The 18,538-nt window shown below is 48.1% G+C and overlaps 1 pseudogene; it reads left to right on the forward strand.

Annotated features, from left to right (window-relative positions):
* The first annotated feature begins 898 nt into the window (after window positions 1-898).
* LOC135543974 (DNA polymerase theta-like) overlaps window positions 899-18,538 on the forward strand; it is a 37,214-nt pseudogene continuing 19,574 nt past the window's right edge.

Genomic DNA, 18,538 nt, shown 5'->3' on the forward strand with positions numbered 1-18,538 from the left:
ACACAGGAACGGTCCTCTTCTCTCTCCCTCTCTCACTCACTCACATATAGGAACATTCCAGCAGTTAAATACAACAATCTATTTATTTATTTATTTTGTACTGTATTGTTTCTTTGGGATAGTTATACTGGCGTTCTGAGGTAGTTGAATCCATCTGAGGTAGTTGAAACCACGCGAAGCAGGGCTGGCGTTCTGAGGTAGTTGAAACCATGCGAAGCTGTACTGGCGTTCTGAGCTAGTTGAAACCACGCGAAGCTGTACTGGCGTTCTGAGGTAGTTGAAACCACGCGAAGCTGTACTGGCGTTCTGAGCTAGTTGAAACCACGCGAGCTGTACTGGCGTTCTGGAGGTAGTTGAAACCACGCGAAGCTGTACTGGCGTTCTGAGGTAGTTGAAACCATGCGAAGCTGTACTGGCGTTCTGAGCTAGTTGAAACCACGCGAAGCTGTACTGGCGTTCTGAGGTAGTTGAAACCACGCGAAGCTGTACTGGCGTTCTGAGCTAGTTGAAACCACGCGAAGCTGTACTGGCGTTCTGAGGTAGTTGAAACCACGCGAAGCAGGGCTGGCGTTCTGAGGTAGTTGAAACCACGCGAAGCTGTACTGGCGTTCTGATGTAGTTGAAACCACGCGAAGCTGTACTGGCGTTCTGAGGTAGTTGAAACCACGCGAAGCTGTACTGGCGTCTGAGCTAGTTGAAACCACGCGAAGCTGTACTGGCGTTCTGAGGTAGTTGAAACCATGCGAAGCTGTACTGGCGTTCTGAGGTAGTTGAAACCACGCGAAGCAGGGCTGGCGTTCTGAGGTAGTTGAAACCACGCGAAGCTGTACTGGCGTTCTGAGGTAGTTGAAGCCATGTGAATGCTCTGGTTTTCACTCTGACATTACTGTCCCACAGAGATGAGCTCCAGTCTGGCCCCGCCCCCGCTGGCTGCTGATTTGCCAGTTGAAGAGAGGGTGGAGCAGATGAGAGCCTGTCTGAGTAAGTCATTGGCCAATCGGGGCAGGGGGTGTGGTCATGACTTATGACATCATCCAGGTATACAAGACACTGGTGCTGAGCTATGGTATCTCCTTGGAAGGACCCTGTGAAGACATGAAGGTACACACACACACAGATACACACACACACAGACACACACAGATACACACACAGACACACACACACAGATACACACACAGATACACACACACACACAGACACACACACAGATACACACACAGATACAGATACACACACAGATACAGATACACACACAGATACAGATACACACACAGATACACACACACACAGATACACACACACACACACACAGATACACACAGATACACACACACACACACAGATACACACACACACAGATACACACACACACACACAGATACACACACACACAGATACAGATACACACACACACACACACAGATATACACAGACACACACAGATACAGATACACACACAGACACACACAGATACACACACACACAGACACACACAGATACAGATACACACAGATACACACACACACAGATACACACACACACAGATACACACACACACCAGATACACACACACACACACACAGATACACACAGATATACACAGACACACACAGATACAGATACACACACAGACACACACAGACACACACAGATACAGATACACACACAGATACACACACACACACACACACAGATATACACACAGACACACACAGATACACACACACACAGACACACACAGATACACACACAGATACACACACACACACAGATACACACACAGATATACACACAGATACACACAGACACACACAGAGATATACACACACACAGATACACACACACAGATATATACACAGACACACACACACAAACACATACACAGACACACACACAGACACACACACACAGACACATACACAGACACACACACACACACACAGATATACACACAGATACACACACACACACACACACACACACACACACACACACACACACACACACAGATATACACAGACACACACACAGATACACACAGATACACACAGACACAGATACACACACACACACACACACACACACACACAGATATACACACAGATACACACACAGACACACACACATACACGCACACAGATACACACACGCAGATACACACACAGATATATACACACACACAGACACACACACATACACACACACAGACATTTATATACAAGCTGTGTAGGTGGAGTTTTATCTAACTGTGTGTGCCTGTCTATCTGTGTGTGTGTGTCTGTCTATCTGTGTGTGTCTGTCTATCTGTCTGTGTGAGTTTAGGTGGCGTCTTGGCTGTTGGACCCGGTGGTGAGGAGAGAACTCTAACCAACATGGTCACCTGCTACTGTCCCTCAGAACTACCGCTGCTTGATGGACACACACACTCCCCGCCTACGAGCAGCCATAGACAGCGTGCTAATACACAGCACCATGGGTCACCTCACTACCCTGCTGGAGAAAGATGGACTGATAGGTAAGGAACACATCTGACAGCCGGACTTCTACCTTATGTCTCAGTTTTTGATCATTCTGTCTCTCTCTCTGTCTCTCTCTGTCTCTCTCTCTGTCTCTGTCTCTCTGTCACTCTCTCTCTCTCTGTCACTCTCTCTCTCTCTCTGTCACTCTCTGTCTCTCTCTGTCTCTGTCTCTCTCTCTCTCTCTGTCACTCTCTCTGTCTCTCTCTCTCTCTGTCTCTGTCTCTGTCTCTGTCTCTGTCTCTCTCTCTCTCTCTCTCTGGGGTGTCTGTCACCTGTGTGTATGTAGATGTGTTCCGCAGTGTGGAGATGCGTTCCCAGGTGTGCCTGGCGCTGCTAGAGCTGAATGGGATTGGCTTCAGCTGGGAGGAATGTGACCGGCAGAAACACGTGATGCAGGCCAAGCTGTCAGCTCTGGAGACACAGGCCTACAGCCTTGCTGGACACAACTTCTCTCTGACGAGCACCGACGATGTGGCACAGGTAGGGAGGGGAGTGGGGGTTCTAAGGCTTCCCCAAAATCGCTCCGGACCACCAGACATTTCATATATTTGTTGTTTATTTGTTGTAACTATCATCAAGGTCTACACTAGGTGTTCAGGGTATCATCACGGTCTACACTAGGTGTTCAGGGTATCGCCACGATCTACACTAGGTGTTCAGGGTATCGCCAAGGTCTACACTAGGTGTTCAGGGTATCGCCACGGTCTACACTAGGTGTTCAGGGTATCGCCAAGGTCTACACTAGGTGTTCAGGGTATCACCAAGGTCTACACTAGGTGTTCAGGGTATCGCCACGGTCTACACTAGGTGTTCAGGGTATCGCCAAGGTCTACACTAGGTGTTCAGGTATCGCCACGGTCTACACTAGGTGTTCAGGGTATCATCAAGGTCTACACTAGGTGTTCAGGGTATCGCCACGGTCTACACTAGGTGTTCAGGGTATCGCCAAGGTCTACACTAGGTGTTCAGGGTATCGCCACGGTCTGCACTAGGTGTTCAGGGTATCATCAAGGTCTACACTAGGTGTTCAGGGTATCATCAAGGTCTACACTAGGTGTTCAGGGTATCATCAAGGTCTACACTAGGTGTTCAGGGTATCATCAAGGTCTACACTAGGTGTTCAGGGTATCGCCACGGTCTACACTAGGTGTTCAGGGTATCATCAAGGTCTACACTAGGTGTTCAGGGTATCATCAAGGTCTACACTAGGTGTTCAGGGTATCATCAAGGTCTACACTAGGTGTTCAGGGTATCATCAAGGTCTACACTAGGTGTTCAGGGTATCATCAAGGTCTACACTAGGTGTTCAGGGTATCGCCACGGTCTACACTAGGTGTTCAGGGTATCGCCCTGGTTACCACAACATCTCAAGGGGAGAGAAGTATTGTTCAAAGGTTCTGCATCTTCATGTCTGACTGTCTGTTCCTCCTACTCTGTTGTTGACATGTGTCTCTGTGTGTCTGTCTGTGTGTGTGTCTATGTGTCTGTGGGTGTCTGTCTGTGGGTGTCTGTCTGTGTCTGTGTGTGTCTGTCTGTGTGTGTGTCTGTCTGTGTGTGTGTCTGTCTGTCTGTGGGTGTCTGTCTGTGTGTGTGTCTGTCTGTCTGTGGGTGTCTGTGTGTGTGGGTGTGGGTGTGGGTGTGGGTGTCTGTCTGTGTCTGTGGGTGTCTGTGTGTGTGGGTGTGGGTGTGGGTGTCTGTCTGTGTCTGTGTGTGTGTGTGTGTGTGTGGGTGTGGGTGTGGGTGTCTGTCTGTGTCTGTGTGTGTGTGTGTGGGTGTGTGGGTGTGTGGGTGTGGGTGTGTGGGTGTGGGTGTGGGTGTCTGTCTGTGTCTGTGTGTGTGTGTGGGTGTGTGGGTGTGGGTGTGGGTGTCTGTCTGTGTCTGTGTGTGTGTGTGGGTGTGTGGGTGTGGGTGTGGGTGTCTGTCTGTGTCTGTGGGTGTGTGTGTGTGGGTGTGGGTGGGTGTCTGTGTGTGTGTGTGTGGGTGTCTGTGTGTGTGTGTGTGTGTCAGGTGTTGTTCCGTGAGCTGCGCTTGCCTCCCAGCTGTGATTTGAGCGGGGGAGGGGTAAGAAGACCCTGGGGTACAGCAGGAGAGGAACAGGACGGGGTTGGGGAAACTGTTCAGTACCACCAAGGTAACACACACACAGTGAAGTTATTGGTCCTGCTCTGTGACATCATATGTGAATAAAAGATGACATCATCAGGACATCCTGGAGAAGCTCAGATCCCTCCACCCGTTGCCGGGGGTGATTCTGGAGTGGAGGAGGATCACCAACGCCTTGACAACGGTGGTGTTTCCCCTGCAGAGAGAGAAACGACATCACCCCCTGCTGGTTATGGATAGAATACATCCTGTCTCCCAGACACACACTGCTACAGGTAACACACACTGCTACAGGTAACACACCCTGCTACAGGTAACACACACTGCTACAGGTAACACACCCTGCTACAGGTAACACACACTGCTACAGGTAACACACACTGCTACAGGTAACACACACTGCTACAGGTAACACACCCTGCTACAGGTAACACACACTGCTACAGGTAACACACACTGCTACAGGTAACACACACTGCTACAGGTAACACACACTGCTACAGGTAACACACACTGCTACAGGTAACACACACTGCTACAGGTAACACACCCTGCTACAGGTAACACACACTGCTACAGGTAACACACACTGCTACAGGTAACACACACTGCTACAGGTAACACACACTGCTACAGGTAACACACCCTGCTACAGGTAACACACACTGCTACAGGTAACACACACTGCTACAGGTAACACACCCTGCTACAGGTAACACACCCTGCTACAGGTAACACACACTGCTACAGGTAACACACACTGCTACAGGTAACACACACTGCTACAGGTAACACACCCTGCTACAGGTAACACACCCTGCTACAGGTAACACACCCTGCTACAGGTAACACACACTGCTACAGGTAACACACACACTGCTACAGGTAACACACACTGCTACAGGTAACACACACTGCTACAGGTAACACACACTGCTACAGGTAACACACACACCCTGCTACAGGTAACACACACTGCTACAGGTAACACACACTGCTACAGGTAACACACACACCCTGCTACAGGTAACACACACACCCTGCTACAGGTAACACACACTGCTACAGGTAACACACACTGCTACAGGTAACACACACTGCTACAGGTAACACACCCTGCTACAGGTAACACACCCTGCTACAGGTAACACACACTGCTACAGGTAACACACACACTGCTACAGGTAACACACACTGCTACAGGTAACACACACTGCTACAGGTAACACACACTGCTACAGGTAACACACACACTGCTACAGGTAACACACACTGCTACAGGTAACACACACTGCTACAGGTAACACACACTGCTACAGGTAACACACACTGCTACAGGTAACACACACTGCTACAGGTAACACACACTGCTACAGGTAACACACTGCTACAGGTAACACACACTGCTACAGGTAACACACACAGCTACAGGTAACACACACACACTGCTGGGTGGTAACACACACTGCTACAGGTAACACACACTGCTACAGGTAACACACACTGCTACAGGTAACACACCCTGCTACAGGTAACACACACACCCTGCTACAGGTAACACACACACCCTGCTACAGGTAACACACACACCCTGCTACAGGTAACACACACACCCTGCTACAGGTAACACACACACCCTGCTACAGGTAACACACACCCTGCTACAGGTAACACACACACCCTGCTACAGGTAACACACACACCCTGCTACAGGTAACACACACCCCTGCTACAGGTAACACACACACCCTGCTACAGGTAACACACACACCCTGCTACAGGTAACACACACACCCTGCTACAGGTAACACACACACCCTGCTACAGGTAACACACACACCCTGCTACAGGTAACACACACACCCTGCTACAGGTAACACACACACCCTGCTACAGGTAACACACCCTGCTACAGGTAACACACCCTGCTACAGGTAACACACACACCCTGCTACAGGTAACACACACACACTGCTACAGGTAACACACACTGCTACAGGTAACACACACTGCTACAGGTAACACACCCTGCTACAGGTAACACACCCTGCTACAGGTAACACACCCTGCTACAGGTAACACACACTGCTACAGGTAACACACCCTGCTACAGGTAGCACACCCTGCTACAGGTAGCACACACTGCTACAGGTAACACACACACTGCTACAGGTAACACACACACTGCTACAGGTAACACACACACTGCTACAGGTAACACACACACTGCTACAGGTAACACACACACTGCTACAGGTAACACACACACTGCTACAGGTAACACACACCCTGCTACAGGTAACACACCCTGCTACAGGTAACACACCCTGCTACAGGTAACACACCCTGCTACAGGTAACACACACACCCTGCTACAGGTAACACACACACCCTGCTACAGGTAACACACACTGCTACAGGTAATCTATCTGGAGATGAATGTACTGACTATGACTGGTCCACCTAGCTATCTGGAGATGAATGTACTGACTATGACTGGTCCACCTAGCTATCTGGAGATGAATGTACTGACTATGACTGGTCCACCTAGCTATCTGGAGATGAATGTACTGACTATGACTGGTCCACCTAGCTATCTGGAGATGAATGTACTGACTATGACTGGTCCACCTAGCTATCTGGAGATGAATGTACTGACTATGACTGGTCCACCTAGCTATCTGAAGATGAATGTACTGACTATGACTGGTCCACCTAGCTATCTGGAGATGAATGTACTGACTATGACTGGTCCACCTAGCTATCTGGAGATGAATGTACTGACTATGACTGGTCCACCTAGCTATCTGGAGATGAATGAACTAACTATGACTGGTCCACCTAGCTCTCTTGAGATGAATGTACTGATGGATGACTACAATGTAATGTAGACACACACTGATCATTTATACATCAGTCTGCTTGTGTATGTTGTGATGGATTCTTGTCTGTCTGTGTGTCTGTCTGTGTGTCTGTCTGCGTGTCTGTCTGTCTGTGTGTCTGTCTGTCTGCGTGTCTGTCTGTGTGTCTGTGTACAGGCAGAGTGAGCTTCACAGAGCCAAACATCCAGAATGTTCCGAAGGACTTTGAGATCCAGATGGCCTCTGTGGTGGAGGAGAGCCCGCCCTCACAAGATGGACGCCGGACTGGGTGGGAATAACTATTTATAACTACTAACCCTAACCTTGACAAGATGGACGCCGGACTGGGTGGGAATAACTATTAACCTTGACAAGATGGACGCCGGACAGGGTGGGAATAACTATATATAACTACTAACCCTAACCTTGACAAGAAGGACGCTGGACAGGGTGGGAATAACTATCTATAACTACTAACCCTAACCTTGACAAGATGGACGCCGGACTGGGTGGGAATAACTATTTATAACTACTAACCCTAACCTTGACAAGATGGACGCCGGACTGGGTGGGAATAACTATTTATAACTACTAACCCTAACCTTGACAAGATGGACGCCGGACTGGGTGGGAATAACTATCTATAACTACTAACCCTAACCTTGACAAGATGGACGCTCGGACTGGGTGGGAATAACTATTTATAACTACTAACCTTGACAAGATGGACGCCGGACTGGGTGGGAATAACTATCTATAACTACTACCTTGACAAGATGGACGCCGGACTGGGTGGGAATAACTATCTATAACTATTAACCCTAACCTTGACAAGATGGACGCCGGACTGGGTGGGAATAACTATCTATAACTATTAACCCTAACCTTGACAAGATGGACGCCGGACTGGGTGGGAATAACTATCTATAACTACTACCTTGACAAGATGGACGCCGGACTGGGTGGGAATAACTATCTATAACTATTAACCCTAACCTTGACAAGATGGACGCCGGACTGGGTGGGAATAACTATCTATAACTATTAACCCTAACCTTGACAAGATGGACGCCGGACTGGGTGGGAATAACTATTTATAACTACTAACCCTAACCTTGACAAGATGGGTGCCGGACTGGGTGGGAATAACTATCTATAACTACTACCTTGACAAGATGGACGCCGGACTGGGTGGGAATAACTATCTATAACTACTAACCCTAACCTTGACAAGATGGGTGCCGGACTGGGTGGGAATAACTATCTATAACTATTAACCCTAACCTTGACAAGATGGACGCCGGACTGGGTGGGAATAACTATCTATAACTACTACCTTGACAAGATGGACGCCGGACTGGGTGGGAATAACTATCTATAACTATTAACCCTAACCTTGACAAGATGGACGCCGGACTGGGTGGGAATAACTATCTATAACTATTAACCCTAACCTTGACAAGATGGACGCCGGACTGGGTGGGAATAACTATTTATAACTACTAACCCTAACCTTGACAAGATGGGTGCCGGACTGGGTGGGAATAACTATCTATAACTACTACCTTGACAAGATGGACGCCGGACTGGGTGGGAATAACTATCTATAACTACTAACCCTAACCTTGACAAGATGGGTGCCGGACTGGGTGGGAATAACTATTTATAACTACTAACCTTGACAAGATGGACGCCGGACTGGGTGGGAATAACTATCTATAACTACTAACCTTGACAAGATGGACGCCGGACAGGGTGGGAATAACTATTTATAACTACTAACCTTGACAAGATGGGTGCCGGACTGGGTGGGAATAACTATCTATAACTACTAACCCTAACCTTGACAAGATGGACGCCGGACTGGGTGGGAATAACTATCTATAACTACTAACCCTAACCTTGACAAGATGGACGCCGGACTGGGTGGGAATAACTATTTATAACTACTACCTTGACAAGATGGACGCCGGACAGGGTGGGAATAACTATCTATAACTACTAACCCTAACCTTGACAAGATGGGTGCCAGACAGGGTGGGAATAACTATCTATAACTACTAACCCTAACCTTGACAAGATGGACGCCGGACTGGGTGGGAATAACTATTTATAACTACTACCTTGACAAGATGGACGCCGGACAGGGTGGGAATAACTATCTATAACTACTAACCCTAACCTTGACAAGATGGGTGCCAGACAGGGTGGGAATAACTATCTATAACTACTAACCCTAACCTTGACAAGAAGGACGCCGGACAGGGTGGGAATAACTATCTATAACTACTAACCCTAACCTTGACAAGATGGGTGCCGGACTGGGTGGGAATAACTATCTATAACTACTACCTTGACAAGATGGACGCCGGACAGGGTGGGAATAACTATTTATAACTACTAACCTTGACAAGATGGACGCCGGACTGGGTGGGAATAACTATCTATAACTACTAACCCCAACCTTGACAAGATGGGTGCCGGACTGGGTGGGAATAACTATCTATAAATACTAACCCTAACCTTGACAAAATGGACGCCGGACTATGTATTGGGTACGTAACACAGGTGGGAAAAGTACCCAATAGTCCCACTGTAGTAGGGTCAGGTATAGGAACCATGTATTGGGTACGTAACACATTAGCAGTGGTGGGAAAAGTACCCAATAGTCCCACTGTAGTAGGGTCAGGTATAGGAACCATGTATTGGGTACGTAACCCATTAGCAGTGGTGGGAAAAGTACCCAATAGTCCCACTGTAGTAGGGTCAGGTATAGGAACCATGTATTGGGTACGTAACCCATTAGCAGTGGTGGGGAAAGTACCCAATTGTCATACTGTAGTAAAAGTAAAGATTCCTTAATAGAAAGTTACTCGTAAAAGTCACCCAGTAAAATACTACTTGAGTAAAAGTCCAAAAGTATTTGGTTCTAAATATATTTAACTATCAAAAGTAAATGTAATTGATAAAATCTACTTAAGTATCAAAAGTAAAAGTATAAATAATTTCAAAATCCTTATAATAAGCAAAGCAGACGGCACCATTTTCTTGTTTTAAAATGTACAGATAGTCAGGGGAACACTCCAACACTCAGATATCATTACAGATAGTGAGGGGAACACTCCTACACTCAGATATCATTACAGATAGTCAGGGGAACACTCCAACACTCAGACATCAGTACAGATAGCCAGGGGCACACTCCAACACTCAGACATCATTACAGATAGCCAGGGGCACACTCCAACACTCAGATATCATTACAGATAGTGAGGGGAACACTCCAACACTCAGATATCATTACAGATAGTGAGGGGAACACTCCAACACTCAGACATCATTACAGACAGCCAGGGGTACACTCCAACACTCAAATATCATTACAGATAGCCAAGGGAACACTCCAACACTCAGACATCATTACAGATAGTGAGGGGAACACTCCAACACTCAGACATCATTACAGATAGCCAGGGGAACACTCCAACACTCAGATATCATTACAGGTAGCCAGGAGAACACTCCAACACTCAGATATCATTACAGGTAGCCAGGGGAACACTCCAACACTCAAATATCATTACAGATAGCCAAGGGAACACTCCAACACTCAGACATCATTACAGATAGTGAGGGGAACACTCCAACACTCAGACATCATTACAGATAGCCAGGGGAACACTCCAACACTCAGATATCATTACAGGTAGCCAGGAGAACACTCCAACACTCATATATCATTACAGATAGCCAGGGGAACACTCCAACACTCAGACATCATTACAGGTAGCCAGGAGAACACTCCAACACTCAGATATCATTACAGGTAGCCAGGGGAACACTCCAACACTCAGATATCATTACAGATAGCCAGGGGAACACTCCAACACTCAGATATCATTACAGGTAGCCAGGAGAACACTCCAACACTCATATATCATTACAGATAGCCAGGGGAACACTCCAACACTCAGACATCATTACAGGTAGCCAGGAGAACACTCCAACACTCAGATATCATTACAGGTAGCCAGGGGAACACTCCAACACTCAGATATCATTACAGGTAGCCAGGGGAACACTCCAACACTCAGATATCATTACAGATAGCCAGGGGCCACTCCAACACTCATATATCATTACAGATAGCCAGGGGAACACTCCAACACTCAGACATCATTACAGATAGCCAGGGAACACTCAGATATCATTACAGATAGCCAGGGGCCACTCCAACACTCATATATCATTACAGATAGCCAGGGGAACACTCCAACACTCAGACATCATTATAGACAGCCAGGGGAACACTCCAACACTCACATATCATTACAGATAGCCAGGGGAACACTCAGATATCATTACAGATAGCCAGGGAACACTCCAACACTCAGATATCATTACAGATAGCCAGGGGAACACTCCAACACTCAGACATCATTACAGATAGCCAGGGGAACACTCAGATATCATTACAGATAGTCAGGGGAACACTCCAACACTCATATATCATTACAGATAGCCAGGGAACACTCCAACACTCAGACATCATTACAGATAGCCAGGGGAACACTCCAACACTCAGATATCATTATATTATTATCATTCCTGTCCTAAGCATTCAAAATGTAACGAGTACATGTCCACTCACTGACTACCCAATGACATGTCCACTCACTGACTCACCCAATGACATGCCCACTCACTGACTCACCCAATGACATGCCCACTCACTGACTCACCCAATGACATGTCCACTCACTGACTCACCCAATGACATGTCCACTCACTGACTCACCCAATGACATGTCCACTCACTGACTCACCCAATGACATGTCCACTCACTGACTCACCCAATGACATGCCCACTCACTGACTCACCCAATGACATGTCCACTCACTGACTCACCCAATGACATGTCCACTCACTGACTCACCCAATGACATGTCCACTCACTGACTCACCCAATGACATGTCCACTCACTGACTCACCCAATGACATGTCCACTCACTGACTCACCCAATGACATGTCCACTCACTGACTCACCCAATGACATGTCCACTCACTGACTACCCAATGACATGTCCACCCACTGACTCACCCAATGACATGTCCACTGACTGACTCACCCAATGACATGTCCACTCACTGACTCACCCAATGACATGTCCACTCACTGACTCACCCAATGACATGTCCACTCACTGACTCACCCAATGACATGTCCACTGACTGACTCACCCAATGACATGTCCACTCACTGACTCACCCAATGACATGTCCACTCACTGACTCACCCAATGACATGTCCACTCACTGACTCACCCAATGACATGTCCACTCACTGACTCACCCAATGACATGTCCACTCACTGACTCACCCAATGACATGTCCACTCACTGACTCACCCAATGACATGTCCACTCACTGACTCACCCAATGACATGTCCACTCACTGACTCACCCAATGACATGTCCACTCACTGACTCACCCAATGACATGTCCACTCACTGACTCACCCAATGACATGTCCACTCACTGACTCACCCAATGACATGTCCACTCACTGACTCACCCAATGACATGTCCACTGACTGACTCACCCAATGACATGTCCACTCACTGACTCACCCAATGACATTTCCACTGACTCACCCAATGACATGTCCACTCACTGACTCACCCAATGACATGTCCACTCACTGACTCACCCAATGACATGTCCACCCACTGACTCACCCAATGACATGTCCACTCACTGACTCACCCAATGACATTTCCACTGACTCACCCAATGACATGTCCACTCACTGACTCACCCAATGACATGTCCACTCACTGACTCACCCAATGACATGTCCACTCACTGACTCACCCAATGACATTTCCACTGACTCACCCAATGGCATGTCCACCCACTGACTCACCCAATGACATGTCCACTCACTGACTCACCCAATGACATTTCCACTCACTGACATGTCCACTCACTGACTCACCCAATGACATGTCCACTCACTGACTCACCCAATGACATGTCCACTCACTGACTCACCCAATGACATGTCCACTGACTGACTCACCCAATGACATGTCCACTCACTGACTCACCCAATGACATGTCCACTCACTGACTCACCCAATGACATGTCCACTCACTGACTCACCCAATGACATGTCCACCGACTGACTCACCCAATGACATGTCCACCGACTGACTCACCCAATGACATGTCCACCCACTGACTCACCCAATGACATGTCCACCCACTGACTCACCCAATGACATGTCCACTCACTGACTCACCCAATGACATGTCCACTCACTGACTCACCCAATGACATGTCCACTCACTGACTCACCCAATGACATGTCCACTCACTGACTCACCCAATGACATGTCCACTCACTGACTCACCCAATGACATGTCCACTTACTGACTCACCCAATGACATGTCCACTCACTGACTCACCCAATGACATGTCCACTCACTGACTCACCCAATGACATGTCCACTCACTGACTCACCCAATGACATGTCCACTCACTGACTCACCCAATGACATGTCCACCCACTGACTACCCAATGACATGTCCACTCACTGACTCACCCAATGACATGTCCACTCACTGACTCACCCAATGACATGTCCACTCACTGACTCACCCAATGACATGTCCACTCACTGACTCACCCAATGACATGTCCACTCACTGACTCACCCAATGACATGTCCACTCACTGACTCACCCAATGACATGTCCACTCACTGACTCACCCAATGACATGTCCACTCACTGACTCACCCAATGACATGTCCACTCACTGACTCACCCAATGACATGTCCACTCACTGACTCACCCAATGACATGTCCACTCACTGACTCACCCAATGACATGTCCACTCACTGACTCACCCAATGACATGTCCACTCACTGACTCACCCAATGACATGTCCACTCACTGACTCACCCAATGACATGTCCATTCACTGACTCACCCAATGACATGTCCACTCACTGACTCACCCAATGACATGTCCACTCACTGACTCACCCAATGACATGTCCACTCACTGACTCACCCAATGACATGTCCACTCACTGACTCACCCAATGACATGTCCACTCACTGACTCACCCAATGACATGTCCACTCACTGACTCACCCAATGACATGTCCACTCACTGACTCACCCAATGACATGTCCACTCACTGACTCACCCAATGACATGTCCACCCACTGACTCACCCAATGACATGTCCACTCACTGACTCACCCAATGACATGTCCACTCACTGACTCACCCAATGACATGTCCACCCACTGACTCACCCAATGACATGTCCACTCACTGACTCACCCAATGACATGTCCACCCACTCACTCACCCAATGACATGTGCTTAAAGACAATCCGCAGAATAAGCTCATCAAATCAAATCAAATGTATTTATATAGCCCTTCGTACATCAGCTGATATCAGGCTATGTGGGGTGGCCAGTCCTCTTCTGGCTTTACCTAGCTGAGCATTCAGAGTTAGACTGGGTGCTTAAAGACGATCTGCAGAATAAGCTCATCAAATCAAATCAATCATAGCTGAGCATTCAGAGTTAGACTGGGTGAATAAGCTCATCAAATCAAATCAATCCTAGCTGAGCATTCAGAGTTCGACTGGGTGAATAAGCTCATCAAATCAAATCAATCCTAGCTGAGCATTCAGAGTTAGACTGGGTGAATAAGCTCATGTGTTCTTCCTTCTCAGTCGGGTCCGTTCCAGGCTGATCAGACCTCCTCCTGAAGGGGCCGTGGCCTTCTCCGTCAGCATGAGACACGCCTTTGTACCTTTCACAGGTAACTCCTCCACCTAACACCTTTCACAGGTAACTCCTCCACCTAACACCTTTCACAGGTACCTCCTCCACCTAACACCTTTCACAGGTACCTCCTCCACCTAACACCTTTCACAGGTACCTCCTCCACCTAACACCTTTCACAGGTACCTCCTCCACCTACCATGTCAGGCAGGCCACAGAGAGTCTATACTAATGGTACCATGTCAGACAGGCCACAGAGAGTCTATTCTAATGGTACCATGTCAGACAGGCCACAGAGAGTCTATACTAATGGTACCATGTCAGACAGGCCACAGAGAGTCTATTCTAATGGTACCATGTCAGGCAGGCCACAGAGAGTCTATACTAATGGTACCATGTCAGACAGGCCACAGAGAGTCTATACTAATGGTACCATGTCAGACAGGCCACAGAGAGTCTATACTAATGGTACCATGCCAGACAGGCCACAGAGAGTCTATACTAATGGTACCATGTCAGACAGGCCACAGAGAGTCTATACTAATGGTACCATGTCAGACAGGCCACAGAGAGTCTATACTAATGGTACCATGTCAGACAGGCCACAGAGAGTCTATACTAATGGTACCATGTCAGACAGGCCACAGAGAGTCTATACTAATGGTACCATGTCAGACAGGCCACAGAGAGTCTATACTAATGGTACCATGTCAGGCAGGCCACAGAGAGTCTATACTAATGGTACCATGTCAGACAGGCCACAGAGAGTCTATACTAATGGTACCATGTCAGACAGGCCACAGAGAGTCTATTCTAATGGTACCATGTCAGACAGGCCACAGAGAGTCTATACTAATGGTACCATGTCAGACAGGCCACAGAGAGTCTATACTAATGGTACCATGTCAGACAGGCCACAGAGAGTCTATACTAATGGTACCATGTCAGACAGGCCACAGAGAGTCTATACTAATGGTACCATGTCAGACAGGCCACAGAGAGTCTATACTAATGGTACCATGCCAGACAGGCCACAGAGAGTCTATACTAATGGTACCATGTCAGACAGGCCACAGAGAGTCTATTCTAATGGTACCATGTCAGGCAGGCCACAGAGAGTCTATACTAATGGTACCATGTCAGACAGGCCACAGAGAGTCTATTCTAATGGTACCATGTCAGACAGGCCACAGAGAGTCTATACTAATGGTACCATGTCAGACAGGCCACAGAGAGTCTATACTAATGGTACCATGTCAGACAGGCCACAGAGAGTCTATACTAATGGTACTATGTCAGGCAGGCCACAGAGAGTCTATTCTAATGGTACCATGTCAGGCAGGCCACAGAGAGTCTATACTAATGGTACCATGTCAGACAGGCCACAGAGAGTCTATTCTAATGGTACCATGTCAGATAGGCCACAGAGAGTCTATTCTAATGGTACCATGTCAGACAGGCCACAGAGAGTCTATTCTAATGGTACCATGTCAGACAGGCCACAGAGAGTCTATACTAATGGTACCATGTCAGACAGGCCACAGAGAGTCTATACTAATGGTACCATGTCAGACAGGCCACAGAGAGTCTATACTAATGGTACCATGTCAGACAGGCCACAGAGAGTCTATACTAATGGTACCATGTCAGACAGGCCACAGAGAGTCTATACTAATGGTACCATGTCAGACAGGCCACAGAGAGTCTATACTAATGGTACCATGCCAGACAGGCCACAGAGAGTCTATACTAATGGTACCATGCCAGACAGGCCACAGAGAGTCTATACTAATGGTACCATGCCAGGCAGGCCACAGAGAGTCTATACTAATGGTACCATGCCAGACAGGCCACAGAGAGTCTATACTAATGGTACCATGCCAGACAGGCCACAGAGAGTCTATACTAATGGTACCATGTCAGACCGCTTACTGCCAGGCCACAGAGAGTCTATACTAATGGTACCATGCCAGACAGGCCACAGAGAGTCTCTCTCTCCTTACCTCTCCTCTCTCTTCTCTCTCCTCTCCTCTCTCTCTCCTTACCTCTCCTCTCTCTCCTTACCTCTCCTCTCTCTCTCCTTACCTCTCCTCTCTCTCCTTACCTCTCCTCTCTCTCCTTACCTCTCCTCTCTCTCTCCTTACCTCTCCTCTCTCTCCTTACCTCTCTCTCTCTCCTCTCTCCCTTACCTCTCCTCTCTCTCTCTCCTCTCCTCCTCTCTCTCCTTACCTCTCCCTCTCTCTCTTCCTCTCCTCTCTCTCCTTACCTCTCCTCTCTCCCTTACCTCTCCTCTCTCTCTCTCTCCCTTACCTCTCCTCTCTCTCCCCTTACCTCTTCTCTCTCCCCTTACCTCTCCTCTCTCTTCTCTCTCCTCTCCTCTCTCTCTCTCTCTCTCTCTCTCTCTCTCTCCTTACCTCTCCTCTCTCTCTCCTTACCTCTCCTCTCTCTCCCTTACCTCTTCTCTCTCCCCTTACCTCTCCTCTCTCTTCTCTCTCCTCTCTCTTCTCTCCCCTCTCTCTCTCTCTCTCTCCTTACCTCTCCTCTCTCTCCTTACCTCTCCTCTCTCTCTCCTTACCTCTCCTCTCTCTTCTCTCCCCTCTCTCTCTCTCTCTCTCCTTACCTCTCCTCTCTCTCCTTACCTCTCCTCTCTCTCTCTCTCCTTACCTCTCCTCTCTCTCCTTACCTCTCCTCTCTCTCCTCTCTTCTCTCTCCTCTCCTCTCTCTCTCCTTACCTCTCCTCTCTCTCCTTACCTCTCCTCTCTCTCTCTCTCCCTTACCTCTCCTCTCTCTCCTTACCTCTCCTCTCTCTCCTTACCTCTCCCTCTCTCTCCTTACCTCTCTTCTCCTCTCCTCTCTCTCTCTCTCTCTCCTTACCTCTCCTCTCTCTCCTTACCTCTCCTCTCTCTCTCTCCTTACCTCTCCTCTCTCTCCTTACCTCTCCTCTCTCTCCTCTCCTCTCTCTCCTTACCTCTCCTCTCTCTCCTCTCTCTCTCTCTCCTTACCTCTCCTCTCTCTCTCTCTCTCCTTACCTCTCCTCTCTCTCCCTTACCTCTCCTCTCTCTCCTCTCCTCTCTCTCCTTACCTCTCTCTCTCTCCTTACCTCTCTTCTCTCTCTCCCTCTCCCTCTCTTCTCTCTCTCTCCTCTCTCCTTACCTCTCCTCTCTCTCTCTCCTTACCTCTCCTCTCTCTCCTTACCTCTCCTCTCTCTCTCTCTCCTTACCTC

This window comes from Oncorhynchus masou, chromosome 8, assembly GCF_036934945.1.
Source record: "Oncorhynchus masou masou isolate Uvic2021 chromosome 8, UVic_Omas_1.1, whole genome shotgun sequence".
Lineage (NCBI taxonomy): Eukaryota > Metazoa > Chordata > Actinopteri > Salmoniformes > Salmonidae > Oncorhynchus > Oncorhynchus masou.